A 12,923-nucleotide genomic window follows, 5' to 3' on the forward strand; every position below is an offset into this window, starting at 1 on the left:
GTACAGTGAAAATCATCCCTGGTGTAATCCCCAATACTGAAAAAGAAAATATCTGTATTATGTATAATTATAATACACCAATAAAATATATGGTGGAAAAGGAAAGGAAATAAATAAGCAACTAAGATGAATTTTCAAAGGCAATGAAACTTTTTTTCCCCTAACTCTCTGGTCATGTTAGGTGCTGCAGTTGGTTGGGGGCCCTTCTATACCTAAGGGAGGAAGATGGTGCTACAGAGAAGAACAAGTGTCTGGAGGTCATCAACACTAGGCTCCAGCCTGTAATGCAAACTAAAAAGGATGTGCTGTGTACAATCAGACTCTGAAGATGACCAGACTGGGAAAAGTAAAATAAACTGATCACCTCACCAACCACTGTCCAGTTCTGAGAAAACCTAAAATATGCCATGTTGGCCAGAATTGTGGTCCTCAACACAGTGGCAATAACAGAATTGGGCACAGAATTGGAAACACTACAGAGCATGCATGCTGACTGTCATTGGTCCAGATAATTCTGATATTTTTAGAAGCAAGCCTCAGCTCTCAGGGATTCTTCAGATTCAGAGGAAAGGCCAGCTATAGAACAACTTAGAGACATGTAAGATTTGGAGAGCCAGCTTTTAATTCCTTGTTTTTATGGCACTGGGGATTGCACTTCATTCCTAGCAGGCAAGCACTCTGCCACTGAGCTTCATCCCCAGCACTCTATACCTTCTTTCTCATATACACACAAATAAAAGAAAACAGAAAAAACGTGAGACAAGGTCTTGCTAAATTGTCCAGGAGGGTCTCAAACTTACAATCTCCATGCCTCAGCAACCTGAGTAGCTGGAATTATAGGCATGAGCCACTATGCTCAGTGGCTGAGAGGTTTAAATAAAGAACGTGGGGAAAATCTGAAAATATTTGGAGCATTTTAGTCAAATACAGTAAGAATTGAGAGGAACTGAAAATTTGGTAAGAACTCATAAAATGAGAGAAAGAACAGGATCCAATCCAATTTTCAGGTAGGCAGCAGAAACAAGGCAAGTTATAGAGTTGAAAAATAGCTCAGAGACAACAAGCCAAAGTACAATCTGCAAGCCTGCAAGTGTTAGTTTCATACTGAAATATGATCTTTCTCTCTAGAGCCATGACAATTAATTTTCACAATATGCCAATAGTCCATTAATGTGCATGTATGAAATGCTCAGACTCTTAATTCCTGATTAGTATTTAAGATATACAGCTGCAAGATAAACACATACAATTTTCCTCTTGGTACTGGGGATGGAACTCACGGGCACTTTATCACTGAACTACATTTCTCATCCTCCCACATGCCTTTTTTTGAAAAATTGCTTAAGGTCAAACTAAACTGCTGAGGCTGGCCTCAAACTTTCATTCCTCAGCCTTAACCTCCCAAGTCTCTGGGATTGCAAGTGAGTGCCCCTGTCCCCAGATAGACATATGTCTATTTATAAACAATGCATTGATGATTTTTAATTTTTTACTGTTAATATTATTAGACTAAAAGGATCTTGAATTATATTTTAAATTTTTTTCTTGTATTTTGGTTCACTTTAGTGACAAAACTTAAGACTCCTGACCCTTAGCACAGTTTTACGCTGGTGTCCTCATACAGTTTTTACCAGGATTGTGATTAAAAATGAAGGTAGTGAGAGTCAAGGAACATTCCTGTGCATCTGTGTTTCAGTTTTATGATCCCCAAAATAAATAACCTCCTTGGTATTTGGTTTCTTGTTTGAATATCCACCAGAGATTTCATGCTTTTATTCTTTGAAAATAAACAATTACATGTTCCCTTGCATATAGACTGAGCCACTGGAAAAGTTCTGGGTCTTGAGTTATGGGCAGAAGCATGCATGCCTTGTCTAGGCAAGTTAACTTATGTGATGGCATAAGAAAATGCAAGAGAAAAGAAATGGGGACATATGTCTGTAATCTCAGTTATATGGGAGGCTGAGGCAGGAGGATCACAAGTTTGAAACAGTCTCAGCAACTCAGCAAGAACTTATCACAAATTAAAATAAAATAAAGGAATTAATTCAATGTCACAGAGCCTGACTGGCAAGTGTGAGGCCCTGGGTTCAACAGCCAGTATTGGGGTGGAGGTGATTTGGGCTCTCACATATGATCAAATCATGGAAGAGGCTCTGTTGGTCAGGAGTCAGATGTTGTGAAATGCCCACCATCATTGGTGATGAGAATCCTTCACTTCTGGAGATTCTGTGGATTCCATTTTATGGTAGGGTATGAAGAAATGTGGTAAAAGCCAGAAATCCAAGATCTGAAGGTCCTGCCTCCCTAGGTGAACTGATCATCTCTCTCTGCTGAGGTCTTTTCACATGCTTGGAGTCAGCACATCTTCCTGAGTTCTTCTCACATACTTGGAGACACAGGGCACATCTTCCAGCCCTTTGTCAGAAAGAGGTTTTGGTACTCAATGCATCCATAATCTTCTCTTACATTTCTAACTGAGGAGGGAATAGGGGGCCATTACCATAAAAGGTTTGCTTTCTTCCATGTTAAAAACCTGAAATCTTCTCCCACGTGATAAATCACACAAGTCGGTTACCTGTTAATGTGGTTGGATCTGGAATGTCCCTAAAGCTTTTGTTTTGAAGACTTGGTCTTCAATGCAGCAGGGTACAGAGCTGGGATCTTCAGGAGGTGACTGAACCACTAGGGGTCTGACCTCATAATGAATTAATTCCCTGGTGAATTTACAACTTCATGGACTATTGGAGGGGGTGGAATCTTTAGAGGTGGCACTGACCTGGAGGAAATAGGACTTTTAGAGTATACTCTTTAAAGCTATATTGGGCACCTGGCCTCTGCTTTTTGGTCACCATGAACTGATCAGTTTTTCTCTTCTCTGTGCTCACTGCCATGTTCTGCCTTGCCATGGGCCCAGTGAAATGGGACCAAGTATGATGATTTTTCTGAAACCAGAAGTAAAAATAAATTTTGTCTCTTTAAGTTGAATTACTTCAGTTATTTTGTCACAGCAGTGGAAAGCTGACTAACATTCCTGCTAAAATGGATTAAGGAAAAGGTAAAAGGTATGAAATAGAAACATAAATTAAAATTTTAGAGATATATCTCACTTGTCAGTCTTTTAATTAGTAATGGAGGAAGGTGAGGAAATGAAACCCCTGCCTTTAAATTTAGCTATACTTTACCATGAAGGTCCAACTTGCCTATAAGTGATAATCATTTTTAATTTCTTTAAAAGAATTTGAGCTTGAGTTTTTATGTGCAGTCTAAATACAAATATTCCTGGAGGGAAATATAACTGAGTTTATGAGAAATTTTTTTTATTTATTGCTTTATTATATGGTCTTTTTAATATAGTCCTCAGCAAGTTCTGTGTCTAGTAAACACATGGCAGAACAAGGAAAGGAAAGGGTAGGTCACAGGACAATTCAGACAGAGATGGCATGTGTGATACTACAGGGGTGTGGACTCTACATGGGGTTTACGGGGGTGACTGAAAAAACAGAGGGTGACCACCACACCTGCTGCTCATTATGCATGGACTTGTGCTTAGTTCTAGCAGCAGAGGTGGTGGGAGCCCTGGGGTCCAGTCATTTGTGCTTCCTGGCCTGCATTTGTCATTGAACCATGAACTTAAACATGAATAATACTGCCTATGTGTCCAGAAAGTTTGGTGCTAGACAACCTCTGTAAATGTCTGCTTGAAAGGATACAGAATTTAAAATACACTGATTTATCCACTATTTTTTTATAAGAAGAATGGTGTATTTAGCCTAAGGTTTTGCTTTAGAATTTTTCATTTAAAAATCTCTGTCCTAGCTTAATAATAAATTTGTTGTCATAACTCCTATTTTTAGTATTATTTTAGCAGACTATTCAATTTACCAAAATTAATAAAAACCATATTATTTGAAGATTAGTTGATCCCAGTCAATTCTTCATGATCATTGTTCTTATCAACCCCTTCAGAACAGAAGGAATATGTACTGAGACTTTTCACTTCAGTGCCTGGCCTTAATACTGTGGATCAAAACCTGACCAGAAAAGATTAGTTTGTTGACCAAGAAATTCATTACCTTTAATTCAGAATTCAAATGTGAGTTTAAAAAATGAACACAGAGTTCTGTCTCCTTGTTGCCTACTGCATTCACTCTAATCACCACCTCAGACTTACCAGTCTACTTTTCTAGGCTTTTTTTTTTCTATTATCCTCTTTATATTATAACTTTTGGCTAAGTAAGATTAAATTCTGTTCTTTGAAAACACACTATGAATTGTCTGTCAGCTTTACTCTTTGCTATTTGTGTCTCTAAAATGACTATTCTAATCATGTCTGAAATTCAAATGTTCTATCAAAATGTCCAATCTTGGTTCAGAGTTGAATTTTGACATGAAGAACTTCTGTGAATTAACAAAAAATTATCTGTATCCTTAATATTATATCATGAGTGACTTGCTTCCATGCATTTCTTGAATGCTAATTTATGAAGACAGGAATTATCTCAGAGATTAATGTACAACACTTAGTGTTATATAGTGTCAGGAGATATTTATTGAAATTGAGTTCTTTTAAAATATTAATTTAAGATGGGTATGATGGTGTGTGCCTGTAATTCTAGCAAATAGGAAAAATGAGGCATGAGAATTACAAATTCAAGGTCAGTGGAGGCAATTGTTGAGACCCTGACTCAATAAATATAAACAGGACTTGGGATATAGCTTGGTGGTAAAATGCCCTGTGTTCATACCCTAATAATGCAGAAAACAAAAATTAAAATTTAAATAATAAAAAGCATTTATATGTATATATTTGGTGGTGCTAGGAATTGAAACCAGGGCCTGCACATGCTAGGTAAGCACTCTAACACTGAGCTACATCCCAACCTACCTACTATGATTTTGATAAATTTAGTTTATAATAAAGAATATCTTTATTGGTTTAAAACCATAGAAGAGTATTCATAATTTTAGTCAGAGACATCATTTTCTTTATTCTAGGAATTAAATTAGAAATGGTTATTGGTCTATAAAAATCTTAATTTGTTAATACTTTTGTTATTTAAGACTTAGTCTATCAATATTCAATATTGTATAATTTCCAAGTTACAATTAATAACCTCTCTGTAAAACATAAGGGACTGACCAAACTAATTAAAAGTTTCTACTAGTATTTCTTAATTGCATCTTGCATTATGAATATAGCTTATTAAAACATGGCTTCCAAGACATGGACCTTTTAAGACTTAATGCCTGCTAATTCTCCTCATTCCCAGTACATCCTACAATGTAATACACAGTTGTTTAATGACTCAATCAGCTATATTTTTTCCTTCTTTCCCTGAATGCATATTGTGGAAATTCCACTCACTGCTTTTCAACTGAGTGGCCACCACTAGCAGGTGACTGTGCTAGGTTTTGTGCTACTGATAACCTTCTCACAACCTTTTTGGACAGAAATGTCAACACAAATTAAATGAGAACACAGCTGTCAGAGTAGCAATAATGAGATAGTACAGGCAGGTGATACCAAAGAATAAGAGAGACTGGCCATCACAAGTTTGAAGTCAGCTAGACAACTTAGTGAGACCTTGTTTCAAAATTAAAAATAAGCTGGGGATGTAGTCCAGGGGTAGGGTGCTCATCTAGCAAGGGTGAAGCCCTGGGTCCTATCTCAAGCACTATCAAAGAGAAAAAAAGAAGAAGAAAAAGAACTGGTTAATTTAGCCTATGTGAATTTGACTAAATGAAGAATAAGTGGTATAGGTGGCTTTAAATTTCTTTCTCTTCTTCATGTCCTCCCAGCTCTTAGACTACTTGAAAAATAAGTTTTAAAAAGAATGACTTTTGTACACTTTAAATATAATTTCTAATTTAATACCACATTAACATATGATCAGGAATTTGTGACTTCAGTGAGCAAAGGGATGATCTGTGCACTTTATTTATTAAAATGACTTAGCCAGCTGAAGAGGGAAAAACAGATGTAGGCATCAGCAGTGGGTAACATCTTTTATCAGGCAAGATATTTTAAGTGAATTAAGTGAGAAAAAATACTGAAAACAACCATATAAATGTCTTTGATAATGTATTGTAAGATGAAGTAAAAAGGAGGCATATAAATTATGTATATTTATTACATATGCAAATATACTATGACTTAAAGTCATTAGAGATTATAGTTGAGTTAATATCCAATTGGATTTGAACTGTACAAACACGTTTTATTTATTTATTTGTTTAATTTATTTTCTGCAGTGCTATGGATTCAACCCAGGACCTTGTGCTTGTGAGGCAAGAACTCTACCAACTGAGCTATCTCCCCATACCAATGTTTATTTTTAACATTAAACATGGCAGGAATTTCTGAAGTATTCACTTAAGATTAAATGATTTTAGAAAAGTATATTGACATAACTTATTTTCAGTTGCAATACAATTCCTTAGATTCCAATAGTTACTGAATTAAGCAGTTAAAAACAACCTTTGGATAAAATGTTTTTGCTCTTCAGTATTTCACAGTGAATACTTTTTGTGCAAGAAGTGGTAGGCTACAGAAAAGTGTGTATATTTGCACTTGTTATGTGTCTTGCAAGGGTGATATTCACTTAGAGTCTGGGTTGCTATTTCTAAAGACTTTTTGTAAAATAACATTATATAAACTTTGTCACCTTTTCTGAAAGTGTTAGGGAGTTTCAGATAATAGAGGTACAAAATACTTGGGAACCACAGAAGTCTGCTATCCACTTGGTATTTTGGTTGAGCAGCTTCAGAAGGAAAAAGAAAAAAAACAAAGAACACCTACTAACAGTCAATACCCAGTACAGCAGCTGTGATGCACACAGCTCAGGACAGTCTTCCTGTGGGGAGAGCACTGCTTCTGTAGTCATCTCAGTAATATCCACAAACACACAAGGTACCTGTCACCAGGAACCATGTGCAGCAATGTAACAACAGCATTCTGTGGCAGAGAGGGTTAAGAAAGTTTCACAGAGCAAGAAATACTGCAGTATGTCTCTGAACAATAAGCGCAATTTCCTCAACCATTACAGACATTGGCAATATTTTAAATGGAGTATTTTTGAAAAAGCAAGCCTATTTTCTACTCAGTCTCTTATCTAAATCACATATATTATATTAAAATAAAACCCTTGAAAGATTGTGGTTTGAACTTATGGATCTCAGTCTTTAGCATGTTATGAGAATCATGCAGATGGTTTGCTAAGTTGGTCCTGAGAATTTGTACTAGTTAGTTCCTTTGAAATTTGATGTCACTGGTCCCAGATCACATTTCTTAGAACCGTGGTTTGAAGTATTGCCTATCTTTTTCACTTTTCTCTAGAGGATAAGTTACTCTTATTATATTAACCCCGGATATAGAGTTTTGACTGCAGGGTTTCTCAATATGTAATCACTCAAATGAAAACAGGGAAACAGTACCAAAAAGACATTTATGTTAATTTAAAATTGAATTCCAATAGACACAGGATTCAGCAAATTAGAGGATTCTCTGTTGCCTTTGTCAACTCCAAGAATTTTTGTTTGCGTGTGGCAATGGGGAGTGAACCTAAGGACAGTCTACCTCTGAGCTATATGCTCATTTTTTTTTTTTGAGATAGGGTCTCACTATAATTTTCCAGAATGGCCTTGAACTTGTGATCCTTCTGTCTCTCTCTCAAGTAACAGGAATTATAGACATGTACTGCTGGGGTCCAGCCCTAGCAGGAGTCCATGGGTTCCACACTGGTAAACAGGGCACGGGAGACAGCATCGGTGATGGATGGAGAATGAAAGACTCAGACTCTAGTTCTGGTGCAATCAATCCCACTTTATTCTGGGGAAGGCTGGGTTTATATACAATTTTCTTCAGGCTATAATGGCAGTCTTGTGGTTAATATTAAAGAAGTTTTCAAAGCATAGGCAGAAATTGTTTTTAACAAGGAACAGAAAATTATGAGAAAACAGTAAACTTACAGATTATCCTTACCTAATCACAATTGTTTTAAGAATATCTAACTACGTCAGTGAACTAATACAATATTTACTTCTTTAATATCTAAACTCTATGTGACCTAAGACTATTATTATTAATCTTGTGGTTAAAACAATAGTCAAGTAATCTCATGTGACTATCTCTACTAGGTCCATCTGGTTAATATCTGAATTGCTGAGTTAAGGGGTACAGTAGGGCAGCGGTCCCAATTGTAATTGTGTGCCAACATTTATTATAGGGGTGACATATTCTTTGTAGGAAGGAAGGAATGTTATGAAACCTTATTCTTTTACCTCACCACCACACATGAACAAAACCGTCATTAAAATTTAACCAGCCTGTTGGAGACAAAGGCAGATCTACAACTATTTTCTCCAGAGGCTTTCAGGGACTCATTGTATGGTTGCAAAATTATTTTTAATTTTGTTAGTGGTAAAGACCCATTGTTTTTCAGATTGTAGGTATTATTTTCTGGAATTTTTGTTGTATTCCCTTCATCCCCTTAAGCAATCCATTCAGACTGAAATGAGTAATATATTATCAGAGAAAACACCATTCTTTGGAGAAAACATCCGGCAATTCCTTTTAGGATGAGCCTTTGCAATCATCCTCCAGAGGATCTTTGTCAAGCACTGGATGGAATTCCGGACGCCCCCACAATGTACTACTGTACCTGGCCCAATATCACTTTTAATTTCCCCAATTTATAAATTATGGAGACATATGGTTATTGCTTACTTTGCTAATAGGGATAAAATCCAAGGGCACTTTATTACTGAGCTATATTACCAGTCATATTTTATGTTTTAGATAAGTTATTGAGGCTGGTTTCAAGATTGTAATCTCCTGCCTCAGTCTCCTGATTCACTGGGCTTAAAGGTAGGTGATGCCTGGTGGATTGTGATTTTTTGGATTCTGGGGTCTTACATTTAGCCCTTCATTTTCAAACTCATTGTATTGTATAAAGCATTACTGCTGTGGTCTGCAAGTGTGTGTTTTTCCTAAAACACACATGTTGAAACCTAATCACCACTGTGATGGTATAAGTTATGTTCACTGGGTGGTCATTAAGGGAGAGCTATCTTGCCCCTTTCCACCACGTGAGGACAGTAAGAAATTGCTCATGTGAAACAGAGCAAGCTCTATCTGATACTGAATCCCTTGATCTTGGGCTTCCTAGTTTGCATAGTCATGAGAAATAAATTTATTTATAAGATCCCCAGTTTTTGGTATCTTCTTGTAGCAACCTTCACAGCTTAATACAATTATCATCTTCTCAACAAACTAAATGTTTTTTTAAATTAATAAGGAAATGCTGATGTGCTGTTTCTGTTTTCAAATAGAGAAATTAACAACATTGAAGATTATTATTTAAGCAGTAGTATTTGTTTTACTGTTTTGTTATTGTTTTTGTTTTTTGGGCTGGGGAGTGGGTAGAGGTGATGTACCCAGCAAAAACAGTACAAATAAATAAAACTGCAGAATAAAACATTTCCACATTTAGTAGGATATTAACTTTGGTTTTACCAGACACTGTGGAAAAAATGAGAAACAAGAAACAAACTCCACTTAGCTCTACAAACCAGGATCAGAACCTATTACATAGCACAGGTGGTAGAAAATTACTAAACATTTTTAAAAATTAAATAACAAGCTGGTGATATAGCTCAGTTGATAGTGTGATTGTCTGGCAAGCACAAGTATCTGGGTTCAATCCTCAGCACTGCAAAAAAAAAAAAAACAAAAAAAAACAAAACAAACAAACAAACAAACAAACAAAAAAACAGGTGTCAGGAAAGTACTCAGTGTTTTATGGCAATACTGGCAGCACATGGAGACCTCTCATCTTTGAGGCTGAAAAAAATGTGTTGGTTCTAATGTCATGCCTGCAGGAGGTGTGAACCCAAAGGATGATGAAAGCAGTTTATATGTTGAACATGGTAAGTTCAATGAACATTGGCTGAATGCCTTATGCATTTAATAAAGTATTTCTGATATAACAAGGCTTCTGCTTACATAGTACTTTCAACAGAGTGCAAAACAAGTATACCACACTTCGAGTATTTTCTGCTTAGTAATAAAACTGAAGTCACCCAGTATGAAGAATTAGAGCAAGGGTTTCCTCTATGGCTAGGACCAGAGTTGCTTTAACAATGGATGAAGAAATCTAAGAATACATTATCCATGGGCCACCTACATTAAAATCTAACTAGATCTCTAATTCTAGAAGATTAAATAATTTAAATTACCATTCAACAATGGGTATTAATGTAGCAAACAATTGGGCATAAAATATTAATATTGTAGCAAACCCTGTAACAGGCTATAGGGAGAAAGAGTGGACACATTAGTAATGCACCCATTCTTTATGGGTTACAAACAGGAGCAATACACTTACACAAGGATTTAATTATATGCTAAAAGTGTTAAATGGAGACACAATCAGAAATGGTCTGAGAGTAAAGGTGGGTGGCCCCCTGAGGTATGTGTACCCCAGAAAGATAAAGAGCTGCTATCTTGATTATTTGCAGTCCAACTATTCTCATAGCACTGGTACTTTTTATTAACAAAGTACATACTACTAGCCTTATTAAAAATAAAGTAGTGACTGGAGATATAACTTGGTTTGTAGAGTGCATACCTCCCATATAAAAGATACTGGATTCAATCCCAAGCACAACAAAAAGAAATAAGAGAAAAAAACTGTGTTTAATGGTAATTCAGTAGGAATCTAGTTGTGAAAAAGTGCTATAGCACAAGGGAAAAAGAAAGTATATGAAGAAAGGAAGGCAAGTCAAAACAGACGTTCAATGACTTTAGCCCTCTTTCTAACTTAAATTAATTAGTATTTGTACTTAGTTTGCTTATGGTAAGATATTTTCATGTGCTAAAATTTCTGCTTGGAATAGCAGAAAACAAATTCTGTAAAACTGTTCTGCAAGTCCATCACTTAGGAGTGCTCTAGGCAAAGGCAAGAGAGCCAAAGATGGGACTACATGAATCTGTGGCCCATAACTACACTTATAGAAGGTCAATGAGTAGAGATTTTCATAGTTCAGAGCCCTGGGTATGCACTCATACCTTAGACTCAAAATGATGTTAAGTTGAATGGTTGGATGCCTTAGCAACAATTTGGTTCTTAAGTTATTTTATTATTTGAAGCTTTGACCTTGCTAGTGTGTCTTTTATAAACACTGTGTACATGATCATTTTCCATGGAAACCAGTATCCTGGGTGTCGAGGATATTCTAATTCTAATGTACCTGAGGAAACCTGTAAAGGTAGTCTTCAATCAGGATCACTAGTGGCAGGGCTTTCCTAGCTTCCTGATCAACATGCCATTCTTTCTCTCCTCCTCAGCAGTCTTTCCTTCAGGTAATGTGTTGCAGGATGCTTGAGCACACTAAGAGTACACAGCATATTCTGTTTGTTGAGTGTGATGCACACATTGGCTGTTCAAAGATCCATCCCCCAGTCAGATCAATGTCTCAGGGAGCTGAAGGTCCAAAATCAGGAACCCAAGGTGAAAGGCTCAGACTCTGAAACCACTTACAATCAACGTGGGGGGCAGGACTTCAGGAAGGTATGTGGACACTTTTTTTAAAGTGTTTAATTCAAACCTATAATTTGTAGATCCTAAAATTTCGATCCACAGTCCACTGTTCTCACACTTGACCAGTGAAAACAAAATGCTGAATCACTGCCCTCCAAAAGAAGGTAACTGCACCTTTTCTTGAAAATACACATTTGACAATTCACACTCCTCAACATAGGTGGCAATGCAATACAGATATTGGCTGATTCTGCTGATTCTGTTCTACTAGAGAATGTCCACAAAGTATCTCTTAAGGCTTTCTTTCTTTTTTTTTTTTTTTTTTTGGACTTCTGCAATGCTTTGCCCATTATTTTCTCATTTCTGTCCTGACACTTGGTACAATACCATTTGTCCTTTTGCTTGTAACTGAGTCCTAAGTAGGAGAAGTAGAACCATCTGGTGAAGGCACTTGCTATTTCCACAAGGTATCATTTCTCCATAGGCCACCTGATTGTAGAGACAGTATGTTGGCTCATTTGCATTGCTGGGAAAGTTTGCAGGGTTTGCTTCCTTCTGCGCTTTGGCCCTGAAGCCTGTTCTTTGAGGTCTTTGTGTTGCTTCCCTTCAGTGTTCCTGAGGTGATGTCATCAAGGTCATGATTGTTATTAGATATATTCATCACTTGATTCACATTGTTGAGTGGCCACAGGGTATGCTTGTAATTCAGCTTTTCTGCCTGTGTGACTGTCTTGTTCTTTGTCTTCTCTTGGCCAGCTTTGAAGCTGTTGCCAGTGGTGTCCTTGATCTCTTGAGGTGACTCAAAGTGTTCCACATGACTGTTCACTTGTCTGGTCTGTCTCTCTGCCAGCTCCACCATCTGACTCAGGATCTGAATCTTCTCATTGCCCAGCTCCTGGCAGCAAATAAGGACTCTCTGGATGCAGCACAGCACTTGGCAATTTTGGGCACCATCTGTCTCTTTTTTCAACTTCTCATAATGTTCATCCAGTTCTTTCAGGATTTCTTGGCATTTTGCTTCAATTTCCTGCATCACCGAGACTTTTCTCTTCAGGTGTAAAGCAGAGAATGGATAGAGGTCAGGTAATCCTCCACATAGTTCACCAGGTGAATCTGCTTCCTGTTGGCAGAACTCAGCATGGTTCAGACTGAAGCCCCCTCCACTCTGCATGAATTTCTGCTTCCTGCACCCCTCCCCCTAAAAACAGATCTGCAAAATGCAGATCTCTTGTTCTCCCATGACCCCTGGCTCTCCCAGGAATCCCACCCATCTGGCCAGAAGTTGTACCTGCCCAGGCCATAGTCCCCAGCATGTACTAGCAGACCATGGAAAAGGGGGCTCCCAGATGAACCCTCACTGGTCTGGTACAGTGTGGGGGT

At 37.3% G+C, this 12,923-nt stretch overlaps 1 pseudogene; it reads right to left on the minus strand.

Annotated features, from left to right (window-relative positions):
- Positions 1-11,626: 11,626 nt before the first annotated feature.
- LOC124965322 (inhibitor of growth protein 1-like) lies at positions 11,627-12,683 on the minus strand (annotated as a pseudogene).
- Between the last annotated feature and the right edge of the window lie 240 nt (positions 12,684-12,923).

This window comes from Sciurus carolinensis, chromosome 15, assembly GCF_902686445.1.
Source record: "Sciurus carolinensis chromosome 15, mSciCar1.2, whole genome shotgun sequence".
Classification (NCBI taxonomy): Eukaryota; Metazoa; Chordata; class Mammalia; order Rodentia; family Sciuridae; genus Sciurus; species Sciurus carolinensis.